Below are 20619 nucleotides of genomic sequence, written 5' to 3'. Positions count from 1 at the left end.
TATGCAACTATTGTTTCCCTTCAAGAAGAATAAAAAACAGTAGCTATGCACATTATCTTCCATTCATTCAAAGATAAGTATCAGCAATGTATAATGGGGCAATTATCAGGTTAATCTCTTGATTCAACGACATGAATGAAATAATCCCTGACCTCAAGGAATTAGAACTGGAGAAGATCAGAAAGGAAATACATCAAAACCCACAAGGCTATCTGATAACTTACTATTCTCTGGTCCTACCAGCTGCAGTGTACAGCCATTTCATAAGATATGAAATTGAGAGAAACAAGACAATTGGAAACAGGAGACAATAATTTTTATTTTGCACAAGTTGATGTTGAGATGCTTCTTAATTTTTCAAGTTTTTTTTGGACTGTGTTTATTAATTGCTGCTGGAGAAGGAAGGGCACGCTATAGAAAGCAAAGATGAAAATTCTAGATAGATAATATTTGAACACATGGGTATGGACAAAATGGCCAAGAAAGACTAGATAGATTGAGCTATACTGTAAACATAGATAAATAAATACATAAATAAATAGAAGGAAAGAAAGAAATAGAGAAAAAAGAAACAAAAAAGAAATTGTAGAGAGGAAGAGACTGAAGACCCAACAGAATATTCCACCCTGAGACTTTCCATGTGTCAACCTAAATAACAGAGAGAGGTTCTCTAAAAGAAAATATGTTTATTTGTGAACACAGCATTGCAGTGGGAATAGGCATGCCATAGTAAACGATGTTTGTCTTCAGGGAGGTAAAGAAAGACAAGTTTTTAAATAAAAATTGAGGAGGGCTACACAATTGTTTTCAAAATAATTATCTTTGGCTGCAAATATTAATAACAAGGGTGACACTAGTCCAAGGTCGGACAGGCAGTTGCTAGGCAGATGTCCTTGTAGACATATTTTTTTTGTGTAAGATTGTAAGGTTGTGGTTTTCAGTCTTTTGTGATAGTTTTTGTTATCAGGCATACAAGCATGAGAATCCTCTCTTCATGGTTTTTCTCTGCTTTATTTGTCAGGGTTTTGTTAACATTAGTGACTCCTTTTTGATTCTGACAACTTTCACATGTAGAGGTGACTCAAAATTAAAAATAAAAAGAAGCTGCGGGGCGCGGTGGCTCAGCCCTGTAATCCCAGCACTTTGGGAGGCCGAGGCGGGTGGATCACGAGGTCAGGAAATTGAGACCATCCTGGTGAACACTGTGAAACCCCGTCTCTACTAAAAACATAGCCAGACGTGGTGGCGGGCGTCTGTAGGATGCTGAGGTGGGAGAATGGCGTGAACCTGGGAGGCGGAGCTTGCAGTGAGCCGAAATCACCCCACTGCACTTCAGCCTGGGCAACAGAGCGAGACTCCGTCTCAAAAAAAAGAAGCTTTAGGCCAGTGACAGGATCTGGGAAAGGACTTACTTGGCAGGTAAGATTGAGCAGGGGCCAGGTGCTGTGGCTTACGCCTGATCCCAGCACTTTGGGAGGCCAAGACGGGTGGATCACTTGAGGTCAGGAGTTCGAGACCAACCTAGTCAATATGGTGAAACTTCGTCTCTACTAAAAATACAAAAATTAGCTGGGAGCGGTGGCTCATGTCTGTAGTCCCAGCTACTTGGGAGGCTGAGGCAGGAGAATTACTTGAGCCAGGGAAGGGGAGGTTGCAGTGAGCCGAGATTGTGCCACCGCACTCCAGACTGGACGGCAGAGCAAGACTCTGTCTCCCAAAAAAAAAAAAAAAAGGAAGGAAAAAAACACTGGAAAAAAAAAAAAAAGAAAGGAAAAAAAAATCAAGCAAAAATTGTGTCATGTGCTTTAGAATTTATTATCCTTTCTTTAACATAGGTGTGAGAAAGGATCTAGGAAAAGATTATAGAAATGGGCTTTAACAGAATAGACACTTACTTTGAAATGTTACACTTTCACAAAACCATGTAAAATATAAAACTAGAAAGCATGAAACAAGAAATTGCAACAGTGATGGGGCTGTGGCTTGATGGTAGAGCTTGTTTCTTGCAAGTGTGAGGTGTCAAATTTGATCCTGGGAGCACCAGTGCTGCTTTCTTTTTCCACAACTCTGACAATGTGGAATTGGCACCTTCCTTTATTCCCCCGTTTCCCCTCATTATTTTCTGCTCCCTGGCAAAGTAAAACAAAATGCAATGGGTTGCCACTACACAGGGTTATCGGGACAACACAAGAAAGACATGAGTGCAAATCACCAAATAGCCAACAGTTTAATCAGCTTTAAAAAATTTACCTGGTCTAAGCTGGGTGCAATGGCTCATGCCTGTAATCCCAGCACTTTAGGAGGCCAAAATGGACGTATCACTTGAGGTCAGGAGTTTGAGACCAGCCTGGCCAACATGGTGAAACCCTGTCTCTACTAAAAGCACAAAAATTAGTCGGGTGTGGTGGTGGACGCTTGTAATCCCAGCTACTCAGGAGGCTGAGGTGGGAGAATTGCTTGAACCCAGGAGGTGGAGGTTGCAGTGAGCTGAGATTGTGCCACTGCACTTCAGCCTGGGTGACCAAGCAAGACTCCATCAAAAGAAAGAAAAGAAAAGAAAAGAAAATTTTACCTGGTCTACGGTTTTGCAATAGTACTGAACAAAAAGAAAGACTGAAATGAGGAGGAAAAAGAAGCTCATAGGCAGAAAATATGCCACTGTCTCCTGATCCTCTCTCCTTTCTGTCTTTGCTATCATTCTCCATTTTTATCTACACAAACTTCATTGCAGACATTATCTCATGGGTCAGACATTTTCACCCCAAATTCAGTCATCATTATCAGTGAATTACGTGCATATTGCATGGCAAAACCATGCCACTTCTTTTCATTTTAAAGTGGATTATGTCTAAGTAACAATATACAGAGATTTTAGAAGGCACCCTAATCTCTGAGTCAGAAACTCTGCAGACATGACATCTCTTATTCTGAGTTTTGCATTTTCACGAGGCTATAAAGGAGAGGTCCTCTGGAGAGTGGGTAGCATGAGGGCTCAGAATCTTATCAGAAGTTAATAAGATTTTTGAGTATTGTTCCAATTTTCATTGTGAGCTGTCAATTTCCTGATTGGGAATTAAGTGTTTTTCCATTTAACCTCATGGGTTCTTCATGCCCAATTTTCCTTAATGCCAATACAAAGCCTAATACCACTTAACAATGGGAGGGATTTTGTTTCTTACTTTTAATTCAACCTAACAACAACAAAAAACCTAGCAGAGATTCTGCTTATCTTTCTGTACTTACTAGCTAGATAGAAGACTAATCAAGCTACTTGGAAGTCTCCTTAAGTAAATCCCTCACTCACTAAATCCAGTATAACTCCAAATCCCCTGTCAATCTACATTCTTCCTTGTTCTCTTAAATCTGTCTTTCCACTTTCTTGCCTAAAGTCACTCTTCTGGTAATCCATCTAATTCTCCTAAGTCTTCAAAGTTGGCTTCTGCCTACAGTGGTAGAATAGAGTAGAAAATTGCTGGGTTGCATCTGTTTAAACAATGGAATTCTTATTTTACTGCAACCTTTGTTTTGCTCCCTCAAATTCTTGACTTTTAGAATCCAGTTGAGCAAACAGGAGGATGTATGGAAGGATGTGCTCACTATAAACACTTAGTTTCCTAAGAGAAAGCCAGGTTTCAATTTACCTCTATCTAAAAGTTAGAAAAACATAGGTGAAATAGAAGATTAGCCTTATCAAGGGTTTAGATCCTGAAATCTCACATTAAAAGACTAAACCTCCACCAGATGGGATATGCCCCTTCATAGTTAAAGAGCTCCTTGAAATCTAGTCAAGTGAATATTTTTAAAATTATACTCTAAACTGTTTGCCTCATATTTTCTCTTTCATTTCAAGTTTCCACTCTCTCTCTCTCTCTCTCTCTCTATATATATATATATATATATATATGTATATTTTTTTTTTGAGTCAGAGTTGCCCTTTTGTTGCCCAGGCTGGAGTGCAATGGCATGATCTCAGCTCACCGCCACCTCTGTCTCCCGGGTTCAAGTGATTCTCTTGCCTCAGCCTCCTGAGTAGCTGGGATTACAGGCATGTGCCACCACTCCTGGCCAATTTTGTATTTTTAGTGAAGATGGGGTTTCTCCATGTTGGTCAGACTGGTCTCAAACTCCCAACCTCAGGTGATCTGCCTGCCTCGGCCTCTCAAAGCGCTGGGATTACAGGTGTGAGCCACCGCGCCCGGCCCTTCACATTGTATTTTGCTTACACACATATACCTGAGATGCTCAAACCATAATCAGCCATAAATTCCACTTCTATAATTAACATTGATTGCAATGTAAGCACTGACAGGGATGCAGAAAACTTCGCACACTCTGGTGCTCATGGAAGTCACCAATAACAGTGGCTCCTGCACCATGCACCTTGGAATCAACTACATGCTTGCCCTCCAAAGTGCTCATAGTGTTTGTCCAGCGACAGAAAAAAGCAGTGAGGCATTCTCAAAGTCATAACAATTTTAAACTAAACAAATCAGATCTTCCTGTGGGACAAATGTCTTTAGTGTTTTATCTTCTTCTGGAACAAAGGAGACCATTTATAGATAAGAACTTGTACTCTAGTGATAACAAGAAAGATACAGAACTTTGGATATATCCTCTCTACTATATGTTCACTTCACCTCCACTTCTATGACATTTTCCTAATAAATTAACTCAATACAGATTCTGGGCACTTGCCTTCCAAGGCTAGTGATTCTCAAACCTGACTGATTACTGGAATCATCTGGGAAGCTTTAAAATCATGTACATTACTGGCTGCTTCTGCTAGAAGGTGCCCTAGGGTTTTCTTCAAAGCTCCTGTGGGGGTTGACAGTCACACAAAATATTGGCAAAACTCACAGGGACTACTCTTCATGTCTTATGTGGCAAAGTTTGAGGACTTCTCTAGGCCTAAAGAGGCTTCACAAGGACCTAGATTTCTTTTTTTTTTTTTTTTTTTTTTAGATGGAGTTTCACTCTTGTTCCCCAGGCTGGAGTGCAATGGCAAGATCTCGGCTCACTGCAACCTCCGCCTCCCGGGTTCAAGCAATTCTCTTGCCTCAAATTCTCCTGCCTCCACCTCCCGAGTAGCTGGGATAACAGGCATGCGCCACCATGCCCGGCTAATTTTGTATTTTTAGTAGAGTCGGGGTTTCTCCATGTTGGTCAGGCTGGTCTCAAACTCCCAGCCTCAGGTGATCTGCCCACCTAGGCCTCCCAAAGTGCTGGGATTATCGGCATGAGCCACCGCACCTGGCCTTCCACACTGTATTTTGCTTACACACATACCCGAGATGCTCATGCCAAAATCAGCCATAAATTCCACTTCTATAATTAACATTGATCTCAGTGTAATCACTTACAGGGATGCAGAAAACTTCGCACACTCTGGTGCTCATGGAAGTCACCAATAACTGTGTCTTCTGCACCATGCACCTTCAAATCAACTATATGCCTGCCCTCCAAAGTGCTCATAGTGTTTGTCCAGTGACAAAAAAAAGCAACGAGGCATTCTCAAAGCCGTAACAATTTTAGACTAAACAAGTCAGATCTTCCTGTGGGACAAATGTCTTTAGTGTTTTATCTTCCTCTAGAAGAAAGACGACCTTGTATAGATAAGAACTTGTACTCTAGTGATAACAAGAAAGATACAGAACTTTGGATATATCCTGTCTGCTACATGTTCACTTCTCCTTCTCTTCTATGACCTTTTACTAATAAATTAACTCAATACAGATTCTGGGTGCTTGACTTCCTAGGCTAGTGGTTCTCAAACCTGATTACTGGAATCATCTGGGAAGCTTTAAAATCATGTACATTACTGGCTGCTTCTGCTAGAAGGTGCCCTAGGGTTTTCTTCAAAGCTCCTGTGGGGGTTGACGGTCACACAAAATATTGGCAAAACTCACAGGGACTACACTTTGTGTCTTATGTGGCAAAGTTTGAGGACTTCTCTAGGCTTACGGAAGTTTCACAAAGATCTAGATTTTTTTTTATTTTTATTTTTTTGAGACTGAGTTCATTCTTGGAGTGCAATGGTGAGATCTCAGCTCACTGCAACCTCTGCCTCCCGGGTTCAAGCAATTCTCCTGCCTCAGCCTCCCGAGTAGCTGGGATTACAGGCATGCACCACCACACCTGGCTAATTTTTGTATCTTTAGTAGAGACAGGGTTTCACCATGTTGCCAGGCTGGTCTCAAACTCCTGACCTCAGGTGATCTGCCCGACTCGGCCTCCCAAAGTGCTGGGATTACAGGCCTAAGCCACCATGCCCGGTAGATCGATCTATCTATCTATCTATCTATCTATCTATCTATCTATCTATCTATCATCTATCTATATTTTTTTACAAAGACTTTATAAAGACTTAATGTTCCAGCTCACGTATTGTTTCTTTTCTACTGTCTGTATTCTGCAGAGAATTTTATCCAAATGAGGCTTTATAATACATTGTAGCTTTTCTCTTCCTTTTCTCTTTCCCTTTCTTTCTATGGGGTCTCCTTAACTAGAGCTGAAGCATCCATTAACTGGGTCCAGGCTAGGGGTTGCTAGGACAGTGACTGTAAACCATTCTTGTTGCTCTTCATTTATAGCTAGGCTTTGAGATAAATTTATTCCTCTTCTGTCTTATCTGCCTAACAGCCTATATTTTGAGATTGGCACTCATGTTACTCATATTGTCATGCTTCATTTCTCAGCAAGTGTTATTAATTTATTGCACTTCTATCTTTCCTCCTTACCTGGATCTAAATCCCCCGAGGTAACACACTGCTAATATTCTTTGTGTCCTTCTGCACTGTCTTCTTTTTTTTTTTTTTGAGATAGAGTCTTGGTCTGTTGCCCAGGTTGGAGTGCAGTGGCATGTTCTTGGGTAACCTCCTGGGTTCAAGTGATTCTCCTGCCTCTGCCTCCTGAGTAGCTGGAACTACTGGTATGTGCCAACATACCTCGCTAATTTGTGTATTTTTAGTAGAAGCAGGGTTTTGCCATGTTGGCTAGGCTGGTCTCCAACTCCTGACCTCTAGTGATCTGCCCACCTTGGCCTCCCAAAGTGCTGGGATTACAGGCGTGAGTCACTGGGCAGGGCCTGCACTGTCTTTTGTCTTTTTTGATACTTTGTAGACAACATGGGTAGTTGAAAGAAAATAATATTGAAAAGAAGTAAATATCCCAACTTGGGAATCTCCTTGAGGAATTGGAACTGATGTTCTGTAGCATGTTGGTGAGCGGACCTTGGAGTGGCCTGACTGAAGTGAGAAGATTAGAGGAGGAAGATCTTAGTGAACAAAACTATTTTTTGGCCTAGCATTCCATTAAGTCTCATGGCATAGCTGCAAAAAGGGACTGGTCTACAATTTTCTTAAATAGTGAAGTTGAATACAGTAAACTTTGTCCTATCAACCATTAGATATCCAGAAATTGGGACAATCATCAGTTTTAGATAATTTACTGAAATGTAGGGTCAATCAGGGTATAAATAGCTTGGTGGTAGAGCACTGGCTAAACATGCAGGTAAGTCCAGGTTAATTCCTTCAATACTGCTTTTCTTTTACTTCTTCAAAGCGGTACTTAAATAATACACCCCAGTTGAATCAGCATAAGTAAGACAAGAAGAACTGAGAGAGAAACATCCCCCTCACTCAGGATCTCCTGAAAGGAGAGGAACAATCATGTCTCCACCTCATGAGTAAGCTCACATTATTTTCGTTTCATTACACAGTTTCCTGAGGAACAACCATGAAAAGAAGGATCAAGGAAAAGAAAAAAAGGCCCTTTAGTAATCTTTGTTAACAAGTCTTTTTGTCATTGTTCCTGTGTGAAGCCTGAGGAGCCAAAACTCACGCATTTTCTCTCCCCTCACTTTTCTTCCGTGGACACAGATGGCAGTAGTTCCAATCAGTTACCAAATGTGGCGAGTTATTGATCCAACTTCTGAGTGAGGAATCAAGGGAAAGATATCTCTCAAAGAATGCAGTGCTTTCAAAACTTAATAGTTGAGATAATTACTACTGTCAGTGAAGGTAGAGGTATAACTGACGTTACTCAGTTGGAAGAGCCCCCGATTAAAGGTCTAAAACTCCCAGATCCCTTCTCAGAGTTCGAAATCAATGATTTGTTTCAGCAGCACGTTGCCTGACCACATACATCCTCCTGCACTCACTTTTCAAGGAAATCTTCTAGAAGGCTAAGGCGAGGAGAATCAAAATTGGGTGCCTTCAATGTTCCTTGCCTTTGCCAGTGAACACTTTTTTCAGTATTCTGAGTCTTTAAAGGAAAATTTGCTTGATATAACGTGCATCAGTGTTACACAACAGCTCTCGGATAAAGAAGCAGCCAAGACTTTGACGTGAATATGTACATCCTTGGCCTTATATGCTGTGGGGAAAAGAAAGAGAGATCAGCCTGTTACTGTGTCTATATAGAAAGAAGTAGACATAAGAGACTCCATTTTGTTCTGTATTTGAGATGCTGTTAATCTGTGACCCTACTCCCAACCTTGTCCTTGCAAGAGACATGTGCTGTGGTGACTCAAGGTTTAATGGATTTTGGGCTGTGCAGGATGTGTCTTTGTTAAACAAGTGCCTGAAGGCAGCTTGCTGGTTAAAAATCCTGCCCGTCCCTGGGCAATGAAACATCTCGATGTGAGACCCGATTGTATGCTCTGTTTACTGAGATAGGAGAAAACCACCTTAGGCATAAGGTGGGACTTGCTGGCGGGACTTGCTGGCGCAATGCTGCTAAGAGGTTTGTGGAGATGTTTGCATATGCGTATCAAGGCACAGCATTTTCCTTTGAACTTATTCATGTCACAGAGATCTTTGTCCATATGTCTTACTGCTAATTTTCTCCCTTCGATGATCCTATTGTCCTGCCACTCCCTTATCTTTAAGATAGTAAAGATAATTATCAATAAATACTAAGGGAACTCAGAGACCGGTGGAGGTGTGGGTCCTCTGTAAGCTGAGCGCTGGTCCCCTGGGCCCACTTTTTCTTTCTCTATACTTTGTCTCTGTGTCTCATTTCTTTTCTCAAGTCTGTCGTTTCACCTAACGAGAAACGCCCACAGGTGTGGAGGGGCAGGCCACCTCTTCAATACGCTAAGCTGAAATCTTCGCGTGAACAAAGCTCATTCCCAGACAATTCAATTTTATTTGTTTTGCCATATCCAGGACCTCCTCGCATTTTCCAATTCCCAGGTGGCACTGCTTGAAGGTTTCTGGGCCTCTGACTTTTTTCTTTCAAATATGTACATATATAGCAGAATTCCTCCTTGTGTCCGTGAGTTCTCAAAAGAAAGGCATTTGGAAATTCCGCTGCCCTGCGTCCGGACTTGCCCTGTTTATTCCCTAAGTCTGGGTGGGAGGGAATACGTCACTCCATTTAAAGTTGATGGAGTTTTGAAGTCGCTGTTTTAAAACCCCTTTGTGTATACAATAATCGTCAAGCGAGAAATAGAGATGGAGTGTGGAATCAGAGCAGGACAATCTCAGAACCTGGGACGCACGAAAAAAGCTGGAAAATGGATGTTGGCAGAGCCTCCGACCCAGCATGGTGTGAAGTTCAGCGAAAGCTGGCGGCTACCTCCGGGCGCACTTTTTTCTGAGTCATTATCGCTGCTACACATGTCGGAGACTTGAGACTTTCTCAGGACTATCCTGGTGGGGGCAAGCAACTCTCACCGAGTCGCTGTTGGGTGGACCTTGGAGCAAGCTACCAGGAATGGGAAGGTCCTAGAATCGAAAACGGTGCTATTGAGACTACCTTCTGTTACTCGTTTAATGAAGCCACTACACAGTATCCAGTCTTGGAGCTTCGGAGATAATGAAATTAAATCTTCGGAGATAATGAAATTAAAATAAATAAATGAAATGAAATTAGACTTCCTCTAGCTAACTCTTAAATTTAAAAACTTTAATAAAACAAAGCAAAACCAACAAGAAAAATAGCAATAACATTTTATAAAAGAACCCAGGCGCTTCAACAGTCAGGGGGTGTAGCTCAGTGGTAGAGTGCGTGCTTCGCATGTATGAGGTCCCTGGTTCAATCCCTGGTGCCTCCACTCTTCATTTGGCCAATCCGTCCTCTTTCATTACGGACCTCCATTTACTTGGAGGAAAGAGATCTCAGGTCTTTTTGGTGAGTGATTGGAAAAACTTGGATAACCCAAACCGCGTCTCTTAAGGAACGCGGAGCTTGCCAATGTGAACTTTGAAACACATTTGCAAGTTTGAGGACCAGATGCTATCAGCATGCAGGGAGAGTTTGATTTGGTAGGGGCTTAGGCTTAAAGTGTTAAAGGTTTTCTTCTTGACGCCGGATTTTGGCAGAGTGATGAATCTGGTAGACAGTAAATAGATTCTCTTTGAAGATTTTGACAGCTGTGTGATAGAAAACACTTAGTTGAAATAAAATTGCAAGAGTATTAGTGGGTGATGGGTTAAAATTTCTTCTTCACTACATTTCTTACACTTGCCTTCTGAAAACTCAAGTTTCTTGTGTTTACAGTTGTACAATCATAAAGTAGATTTTATGAGTTAACAACACACCAAAGATTCCTGCGGTAGATGCCGCCAAAGGGGCAGTGTGTGTGTGTGTGTGTGTGTGTGTGTGTGTGTGGTGGCGGGTGGGGAACAGTTTAAGCACAGACAGATGCCTAAGTTTCTTGAGTTTCCTAAAATAAACACTGGCCGTATAAACAAGGGGCCAGTAAAAATGATAAGACGGAAGAACTACTTTGTTTCTCAGCATAGTCCTGCACTGGAGGAATGTACCAAAATCAGTTCCATTTCTGTTTCCTTTTGGATGCTAGTTCACTTATCAAAGCGGGGGACAAAAAGTGAAAAAGTTGGAATTCTGCAGAGAGTTTACATCTGGAGCTCTGTATTTTCCCGTGTCTAGGGAAAAGGCCTTTGAAGTGAGGGTAGCAGGAAGACTGGAAATGCATTGATACAGATTTATGGAAACCATAATAAAACTTGGCCTTAGACTGATTTTGGACCCTGGGATTCATTGTTCTGCTTCCCACATCTTCCTACCTGTCAGCTTGCTCCAAGGTCCGCTCCATAGCCGACTCCCTGGCGAGCACTTCCATTCACAAAGCCCCAGGAATGAAGCATTTTCTTGCCTCTTCAAGTTGCCCCTTTCTCTCAACTTTTTTCTTCTGCCTAAGTACACCAAAGGTAACACCAAAAGAAAATCAGCCGGGCGCGGTGGCTCAAGCCTGTAATCCCAGCACTTTGGGAGGCCAAGACGGACGGATCACGAGGTCAGGAGATCGAGACCATCCTGGCTAACATGGTGAAACCCAGTCTCTACTAAAAAATACAAAAAAACTAGCCGTGCGAGGTGGCGGGCGCCTGTAGTCCCAGCTACTCGGGAGGCTGAGCCAGGAGAATGGAGTAAACCCGGGAGGCCGAGCTTGCAGTGAGCCGAGATCCAGACACTGCACTCCAGCCTGGGTGACAGAGCGAGACTCCGTCTCAAAAAAAAAAAAAAAAAAAAAAAAAAAAAAAGAAAGAAAATCAAAGAAGTCAAGTTAAATGCTGCTTGGGGAACTTTAGGTCCTTATGGAGGATGTAAAACAGAAGCGTAAAGAATTCACAAAACCTGGCCTGAAATGCAGAGCGACAGCGTGTGTCTGGCAAACCTGGGGTGGTTACACGGCCGGGACCGGCAGCGGCTTTTCCATCGCGGAAGCTCTGATCTGAAAGAGAGTGGGCGGGGTAGGGAGGAGGGGGAAGAATGCTGCCGTCGGATGCAGAGCCTCTTTCAGATGGGATTCTCTCCGGAATCAGGAGAGGACGAGGGAGGTGTGTGGACTGGGGCACGATCTATACAAGGAACTAACACTTTGTACGTCTGGTGAGCGTCTGTCATCCTCTTGCCACCGTTTTGTGTGACAGTCAACCCAGACATGAGTTTTGGATGACGACCGAAAACACGGTCTAGGCGAGGCCGGGCAGTAAGTTACATCATTTAGAAAGCTCCCTAGATTCGAAATCCGGCAGATTTGGGAAATCCTGGCCTGGAAAATCAAGAATTCAAGCTGGATGGAGTGGGCTGAGTTATTGGTAAGTCGTCGCCTAGGAGGAGGCAGTGAGGAGCTCAGAAGGGGAAGGGTGAAGGGATGGGTGATTGGAGAGAGGGGTGAGGCGAGATTGGGGTTAGCAAAACGTGCGGATGAGGGCTTGAATATGGATCTTTAGGCACGTAAAGGATTTGGATCGATAAGTAAGTAGGACATGTCCAAGCTCTGCACGTTTTCTCTGAGTCCTCTAGGTACGAAAAAATATTAGTCTTGTGTGTTTGAAAGGAAGTGGGCCAAAACCTTTCGTGCCCTAGGAAGATACCATTCCTTTTTACCCAAACTGTTGGCTTTTGAGAGCGTCTTTGGGCTGTTTACAGAGCTGAACTCTTCGGAAGGTTCCCGCGTGGCTAGGTTTTGTTTGAGGTGTAGTAGCGGCTGGTATCGGTGGCTTTCGAAAAAAGCCAGATGATTGTGCTGGTAGTAGGTTGGTCAGTGTAGAAATGGGATTTGCCGGCTGTTTTTGGTTTGAGTATGTGAGGTAATTCTGAAAGCGGTTGTTTCCCTTTGGAATAGAAGACAAAGTTGACGATAACTGAATGTATTTCTCTGTACTTATGTTATGAGGGGAATGTGCCTGTGGTGAGCCCCGGTAGCTCAGTTGGTAAAGCTGTTAGAGTTTTAGCATGAGAATTCAGGGTTCAAGTCCTTGTGTGGGGTTAAGGCCTTGGCCTTCTGCTCACCAGTGTTTTATATACCAAAAAAGGATTTAAATTCACCTTACTCCATTCTGGACATTTGAATTTGAGCTGTTAGGCCAGAAAGATAGTGGCTGAAGCCATTAATCAGAGGTTTCTGGTGCTTGGGATTTTGTTTAAAGGCAAAAATTAAGGAGGGGCCGGGCACGGTGGTTCACGCCTCTAATTCCAGTACTTTGGGAGGCAGAGGTGGGCAGATGGCTTGAGCCCAGGAGTTCAAGACCAGTCTGGCTAATATGGCAAAACCCCGTCTTTACAAAAAATGAAAATAATAAAAAATTGCCGGGTGCGGTGGTGCATGCCGGTGGTCGTAGGTACTTGGGAGGCTTAGGTGAGAGGATCACCAGAGCCCTGGAAGGTTGAGGCTGCAGTGAGCCATGATTGCACCACTGAACTTCTGAGCAATACAGTGAGACCCTGTCTCAAATAAATAAATAGAGCAAGGCTTTGTTTGAAAATCAGAAAAAGGGATACATCCTCAAAATATAAACCCAGTCTTCGTCCTGCTGTAGGTAGTGGTACCTTATACCACACTACAGGAAAGGAGTGCTCTCCTGCTTGTTGTTAGGTTTTCATTTTGCTTTGTGGGCATTGGATGGGGCCAGAAGGTGGGGAGGAGCTTGAGTTTAAACATGATTAATTTAAGATGCCTACAAATTTAAGATTCGGTCTTGTGAATGTATTTGACAAGCACAATCTAACAACTCTGAGACTGCAACTCTGCAGGAATCCCTGACTGGGATTCTTATTAATTATGTAGCCACAGAGGAGAGGAACAATAGGTAGAGTGAGAATTGAAAGGGTTAATTGTGGTTTGAAGATTGGGAGCTCATTCATGGTATTCACGGAAAACCTTATGTAAGCTACAGTGATCTTAGCTGTGTATTCATTCAGGATAGCATGATGTTCTTGGAACCCACTTAGAAATCCCAGGAAATTATTAGAAATCCAGGTGAGGTTATTGCTATCTGCTTTTTGCCCTCTGCAGTCCTTATAAGACTATTTTCGTGTTCAGAGACATCGCATGAAGTAGTTTTGAACCTGAAAGGATCCCACTTGTCTGGCAAATGTCTCTTGGTTGGTCCAAAAGGCTCATCAGACTGCTAGAATATGAGAATAGAAAATAGAGAAAGGACAGGTCTCACCAAGGGAGACAACTAAGGTGGTGTCACACTTACAGGTGTGCAGGGGAGATGAAGCAAGTTTTAACTTGGCTTGCAGTGTAGAGCACAACTAGCATGATGTCTAGTGTCCCTGGCAAATGAATACTTTCCATTGTGACTAGAGCAAACTGTATTCAAAATGGACTCACATATTCCTAATATGAAATATTTTTTTTCCTGTCTGCCCCTAGCTGTATATCCAAAAGTATTTAATAATTTTTTTGTGGCAAGGTCCAGTCTTTCTTTGAATAGCATTATTGAAACATCTATTTAATGGGAAGTTGTGGGATTAACTCATAAATTACAGAATTTTCTGAAAAACCCAACATTTTACTCAGAAGACAGAATATACCTATGCTCAAAATACAGTATTCAGAAAACCCTAAAACATATGTAGCATATGTCTAACCATCTGTGTCCTACAAGAAAACAGAAGCCCATTGGGTGCTGTTTTGGAAGGAGTGCCATAGAAAGCATGTTAGAATATAATTTGAGTGTGTTGGAATATCATTGTACACACCAAGCATGATGTTCTTTGATATCATAAAGATCCTTTTACATGGTCCGGGTTTTTGTTTGTTTGTTTTGTTTTGTTTTTGAGACCGAGTCTCTGTCACCCAGGCTGGAGTGCAGTGGCGTGATCTCTGCTCACTGAAACCTCCTTCTCCTGGGTTCAAGTGATTCTCCTGACTCAGCCTCCCGAGTAGCTAGGACTACTCGGTGTGCACCACCAGGCCCAGCTAATTTTTGTATTTTCAGTAAAGACAGGGTTTCAGCATGTTGGCCAGGCTAGTCTCAAATTCCTGACCTCAAGTGATCTGCCTGCCCAGGCCTCCAAAAGTGCAGGAATTACAGGCGTGGGTCACCATGCCAGGCCAACATGGTCCTGTTTTACAGATATAGAAAGAATAACGAACTACACTCCAAAATTTACCCTATGTCACCAACTTTTAAATGGCTTTACATTACATACCCAGATTATAAGACTACAAATCATGGGCCCTTTTCTCATAACATTATACTATACTCACACATACTCATATACAATTTAATGGTTCACTTTAATTTCAAGTGTTGTTAGATGTCAAAGACAGCGTTCAATTAGACAGAAAATAAATATAATATTATAGGTCATTTTTTTTTTACAAGTTTTACAGAAGCCTTTTAGTCCAGGCCCATTATAGGCATTGCAAAGGTTATTTGTTTAATGATGCTTCAACTTTTCATTTGGCATCTTTGACAAAAAATTTCCACTATGTATCATAGATTAATTGCCAGAAGTCAAGTAGCTTGTATCATTTCTGTAATTTGGCATGAAAAAGGACCAGAAGAAACAGAGCAATCATGAAGGGACCAAATCTAAGGAACATGATGGCTTTTCAATTAAGACATATGGTCGTCTTGTGCCAGAGTTGCTCTCACTTCTTTTATACAGTGGAGAGTGTAAGAACAACTTTGTTACTTGCTTTAACAATCTCTTTTTTTCAAGAATCTCTTATAATAAAGTAATATTTACCAATACTGGAGGAAAAAACAAAACACCTTCTAAAATATTTGAAAACTATTATCTATAAGTAATGAACTGGGAAAAAAGAGAAAGCAATATGATTCTTCAAGGTCACTCACTCTTCCAAAAATCAATGGTCATGGTGATGAGAGTTGGGGTGGAAAAACCTGAGGCAGGAACTATGGTTTATCATAAGAAATTGAATTTGCTTATATTCTTCATGATAATTCACTCAATGTTTACTTTCTCATTAGGGCTTATTTAGGAAAATATTTCAGAACCTGTGTCCTACTTATTTACCAATCAGAGAAAATAAATGTGGTGATATTACCAAATGCTTCTATATACATACACACATTCATGTGGATAATATGTATTATAGTATGCATGTAAATTATGTGCACATGCAAATACACACATAACCACCCATCATGAGGTATCATTCATCCATATACTTTCCATGGATTATCTAATTTAATTCTAACAATAGTTGTGAGTAAATATTGAGCTAGAGATTGAAATCAGATTTTGTCTTACTTTAGAGACTAATATTTTATAATTATATAATTGATAACAAAAGTCACTTCTTAAAGTTGATAGTTATTTCTGTTGTTAAATATGTCAGCTAAGAAAAATAGCGAGATAATACAATTTCTTTAGCATGGCAAATTATGTACATTTAAAACCATAGTCATTATCTTACTGAAAATAATAATTTGGGACTAATAGAATATACAGTGAGCTCAAATAACTCAATGGGGAAAAAATCAAATACTCCCATTAAAAAATGGGTAAAAGATCTGAGTAGACATTTCTCAAAAGAAGACATACAAATGGCCATGAGGTACATTAAAAATGTTCTTCAGATGTTGGAGTGCTCTTAAAAAATGAAAAAAATGCTCATTATCATTAATCATCAGAGAAATGCAAATCAAAACTACAATGAGATATCGTCTTACCCCAGTTAAAATGGCTTTTACCCAAAAGACTGGCAATATCATTTTTTGTTGTTGATGTTTTGCTTTTTTTTTTTTTGAGATGGAGTCTGAGATGGTGTCTTGCCCTGTGACCCAGGCTGAAGTACAATGGCACTGATCTCAGCTCACTGCAACCTCTGCCTCCTGGATTCAGACGATTCTCCTGCCTCAGCCTCCTGAGTAGCTGGGATTACAGGCGCCCACCATCACACCCAGCTAACTTTTGTATTTTTAGTAGAGACGAGGTTTCACCATGTTGGACAGATGGTCTTGATCTCCTGAACTTGTGATCCTCCCGCCTTGGCCTCCCAAAGTGCTGGGATTACAGGCATGAACCACCGCGCCTGGCCAGCAATATCGAATGCTGGTGAAGATGTGGAGAAAGGGGAAATCCTTGTACACTGTTGATGAGAATGTAAATTAGCACAACCACTATGGAGAACACTATGAAGGTTCTTTGAAAAACTAAAAATAGAACTACCACATGATCTGGCAATCCCACTGCTAGGTATATATCCAAAAGAAGGAAAATCAGCATCTCAAAAAATCTCTGCACTTTAATGTTTATTGCAGCACTATTTACAATAGCGCTTCCGCGTTTATTGCAGCACTACTTACAACCTAAGTGTCCATCAATGGATGAATGGAAAAAGAAAACGTGGTACATATATATAATGAAATATTATTCAGCTATATAAAAAAGAATGAAATCCTGTCATTCACAACAACATAGATGGAACTGGAGTACATTACTTTTTTTTTTTTTTTTTGAGACGGAGTCTGGCTCTGTTGCCCAGGCTGGAGTGCAGTGGCCGGATCTCAGCTCACTGCAAGCCCCGGCTCCCGGGTTCATGCCATTCTCCTGCCTCAGCCTCCCGAGTAGCTGGGAGTACAGGCGCCCGCCACCTCGCCCGGCTAATTTTTTTTTGTATTTTAGTAGAGACGGGGTTTCACCGTGTTAGCCAGGATGGTCTCGATCTCCTGACCTCGTGATCCGCCTGTCTCAGCCTCCCAAAGTGCTGGGATTACAGGCATGAGCCACCGCGCCCGGCCAAGGAGTACATTATGTTAAGTGAAATAAGCCAGGCACAGAAAGACAAATTTTGAACATTCTCACTCATAGGTGGGAGCTAAAAATTAAAACAATTAGGCTCATGGAGATAGAGAGAAGGATGATGGTTAGCAGCAGCTGGGAAGGGTAGTAGGGAGGGGGCTCTAAGGTAGGGATGGTTAAATGGGTGCAAAAATATAGTTTGATAACACAGTAAGGTGACTGTAGTCAACAATAATTTATTGTATATTTTTAAATAATTAAAAAAGCGGAATTGGAATGTTCCTAACACAAATGATAATGTTTGAGGTGATAGATACTCAAATTACCCTGAAATAATTATTATACATTGTATGCCTGTATCAAAACAACACGTATACCACATGTATACACCTATTATGTACCCATTAAAAAAAGAAATTTAAAAAAAGAATAATTTGTCCACCCAAAGTCAGGACAAACAGCAATAATATAGGAAAAAAAGCAACATCAATATAGAAAAAATTACAACTTTGTTAAAAAACTGCAAAATTACATTTATGTTCTGATAATATGATTTCCTATATCAAGAAACAAATAGATGCAACAAAACTTCATATTAAAAAGTTCATACAAAGGCTAAGTAGGAAATAAATGTATACCAATGTATTAGTTATCTGTTGCTACATAATAAATTACCCCATCTTTTATGAGCCAGTCTCTGAAGTCATACAACTCATCTGCCTCATTCTAATCAATCACTCATAAGAACAGTATTACACATTAAAACAACAATGATTATGAAGCAAGATTGGCCAGCAACTGATAATAAAGCTGAGTAATGAATAGATGGGAATTCATTATAATATCCTTTTGGCTTTTTTTTTTTGAGACAGAGTCTTGATCTCTCACAATCTCGGGTCACTGCAACCTCTGCCTCCTGAGTTCAAGCAATTCTCCTTCCTCAGCTCCCCTAGTAGCTGAAACCACAGGCGAGCACCACTACGCCTGGCTAATTTTCATATTTTAGGTAGAGATGGTGTTTTGCCATGTTGGCCAGGCTGATCTCGAACTCCTGACCTCAAGGGTTCTGCCCGCATCGGCCTCCCAATGTGCTAGGAATAGTCGTGAGCCACCGCACCCGGCCTTTTTGCTCCTTTATGTGTTAAAATAGTCTCCAATAAAGAGGAAAAGAAAAAGAAAACCTACACTGATTGCCTCACAAGAAGAAATGAACAATCCAAATAGGCCTATATCAATTAGAGAAATTGAATCGATAATCAATAACCGTCTAAAGCAGAAAGCATTAGGATCAGGTAGGTTCATTGGTGAACCCTAACAAATATGTTAGGAAGAAACCATACCAATTATTTCATTATGTAGTGAAAATGGAAGCAGAGAGAATAATTCCCAACTCATTCTACGAAGCCAGCATTATCCTAATACTGAAACCAGACAAAGACATTACAAAAGAAAGCTACAGTGCATATCTATCATGAACATAGAAGCAAAAATCCTCAACAAAATATTAGCAAACTGAATGCATAATGTATAAAAGGAGGTCGGCTGGGGAGGCAGGGGGCTTATGGAACTCTGTACTTCCTTTGTTTTGCTGTGAACCTTAAACTGTTCTTTTTAAAAAAGATTAGTTTAAAAAAATAATCAACGAATACCAAGTTCATTTTCTGTGTTGTGTAACATTCCAATTTAATAAACTGAGGCAGCCCACCTGTTTTTATCATCTACTGAAGAGCCAGATTTTCTTCTCAAATTGTTCAGTGATAATAAGATCCTTGCCTCATGGGAGCACCCTGCAACATGAAGTTTCCGTGTCAGTGGTCATGTAGTTTTCATGCATAGTCTCTGCATCCTCACCATTTTTTTGTTTTGTTTCGTTTTTGAGGCCGGGTCTCACACAGTGGCCCAGGCGGGAATGTAGTGGCAGGATCATGGCTCACTGCACCTCCACCTCCTGGGCTCAAATGATCCTCCCACCTCAGCCTCCTTGGTAGCTGGGACCACAGGCATGTGCACCACGCCCCGCTAATTATTATTACCATTATTTTGTAGAGACCAGGCAGAGTCTCACTTTGTTACCCAGGCTGGTCTTGAACTCCTGGGCTCAAGCAATTCTTCTGCTTCATCCTCCTAGTGCTAGAATTACAGGCATGAGCCACCACACCTGACCTCACCACTATTTTAAAAGACAATATCGAAGCAGGTTTCTGTTTCAAGGAAGCCGCTGTGAAAGCAGAGGGAGCAAAAGACATTAAAAGATCTTAATTATCTCCCAAGTAGCCAGGGCTGAGATTTGGACCTGGTTTATGACCCTGTTTTGTGGCAGCATTTTTGACAGTCTAGAAGCAGGGTCCTTAGCAGTAGCCAAGAAGTACTGGATCTCTCACATTTTTTATGAGGAGATGCAGCTTTATGGACTGGCCAATCCTAATCGTTATTTATTTATTTATTTATTTATTTATTTTTTGAGACGGAATCTTGCTTTGTAGCCCAGGCTGGAGTGCAGTGGCGCCATCTCAGCTCACTGCAAACTCCGCTTCCCGGTTCACGCCATTCTGCTGCCTCAGCCTCCCCAGTAGCTGGGACTACAGGCGCCCGCCACCACGCCCGGCTAATTTTTTGTATTTTTAGTAGAGACGGGATTTCACCGTGTTAGCCAGGCTGGTCTCGATCTCCTGACCTCGTGATCCGCCTGCCTCGGTCTCCCAAAGTGCTGGGATTACAGGCGTGAGCCTCCGCGCCCAGCCCTTAATCGTTCTCACTAGCATACAATGGGTAACAGTTTCCTTTTGCCTTTTCCTCCTCGGTCAATAGGCGGCAGGCAGAGGCTGCGGATGTAATGGCACACCTTGCATGCTTCCATGTCACTGTCCTGAGTCCATGAAGGTTTCATTCCTTTTTTCTTCTTTTTTGAGTCTTTATTTTTTTAGAGCAGTTTTAGGTTCACCGAAAAACTGAGTGGAAGGTACAGAAATTTCCTATATATCCTTGCCCTCACACAGGCAGAGCCTCTTCCACCAACAGTATTCTGCACCAAAGTGGTACATTTGTTATAACTGATAAGCCTGCGTAGACACACCATTATCACCCATAGTCCATAGCTCACTGTAGGGTTCCCTCTTGGCGTTGTGTAATTGATGGGTT

General features: G+C 41.6%; 1 non-coding gene across 1 annotated transcript; it reads left to right on the top strand.

Annotated features, from left to right (window-relative positions):
- The first annotated feature begins 9985 nt into the window (after window positions 1–9985).
- Window positions 9986–10057, top strand: TRNAA-CGC (transfer RNA alanine (anticodon CGC)). Its single transcript has one exon. It is a non-coding gene; the product is annotated as a tRNA-Ala (tRNA).
- The last annotated feature ends 10562 nt before the right edge of the window (window positions 10058–20619 follow it).

The sequence above is a fragment of the Chlorocebus sabaeus genome, chromosome 17 (assembly GCF_047675955.1).
Source record: "Chlorocebus sabaeus isolate Y175 chromosome 17, mChlSab1.0.hap1, whole genome shotgun sequence".
NCBI lineage: Eukaryota > Metazoa > Chordata > Mammalia > Primates > Cercopithecidae > Chlorocebus > Chlorocebus sabaeus.
The sequence above is the reverse complement of the archived record's forward strand: the minus strand, read 5'-3'. Positions and strand labels throughout refer to the sequence as shown.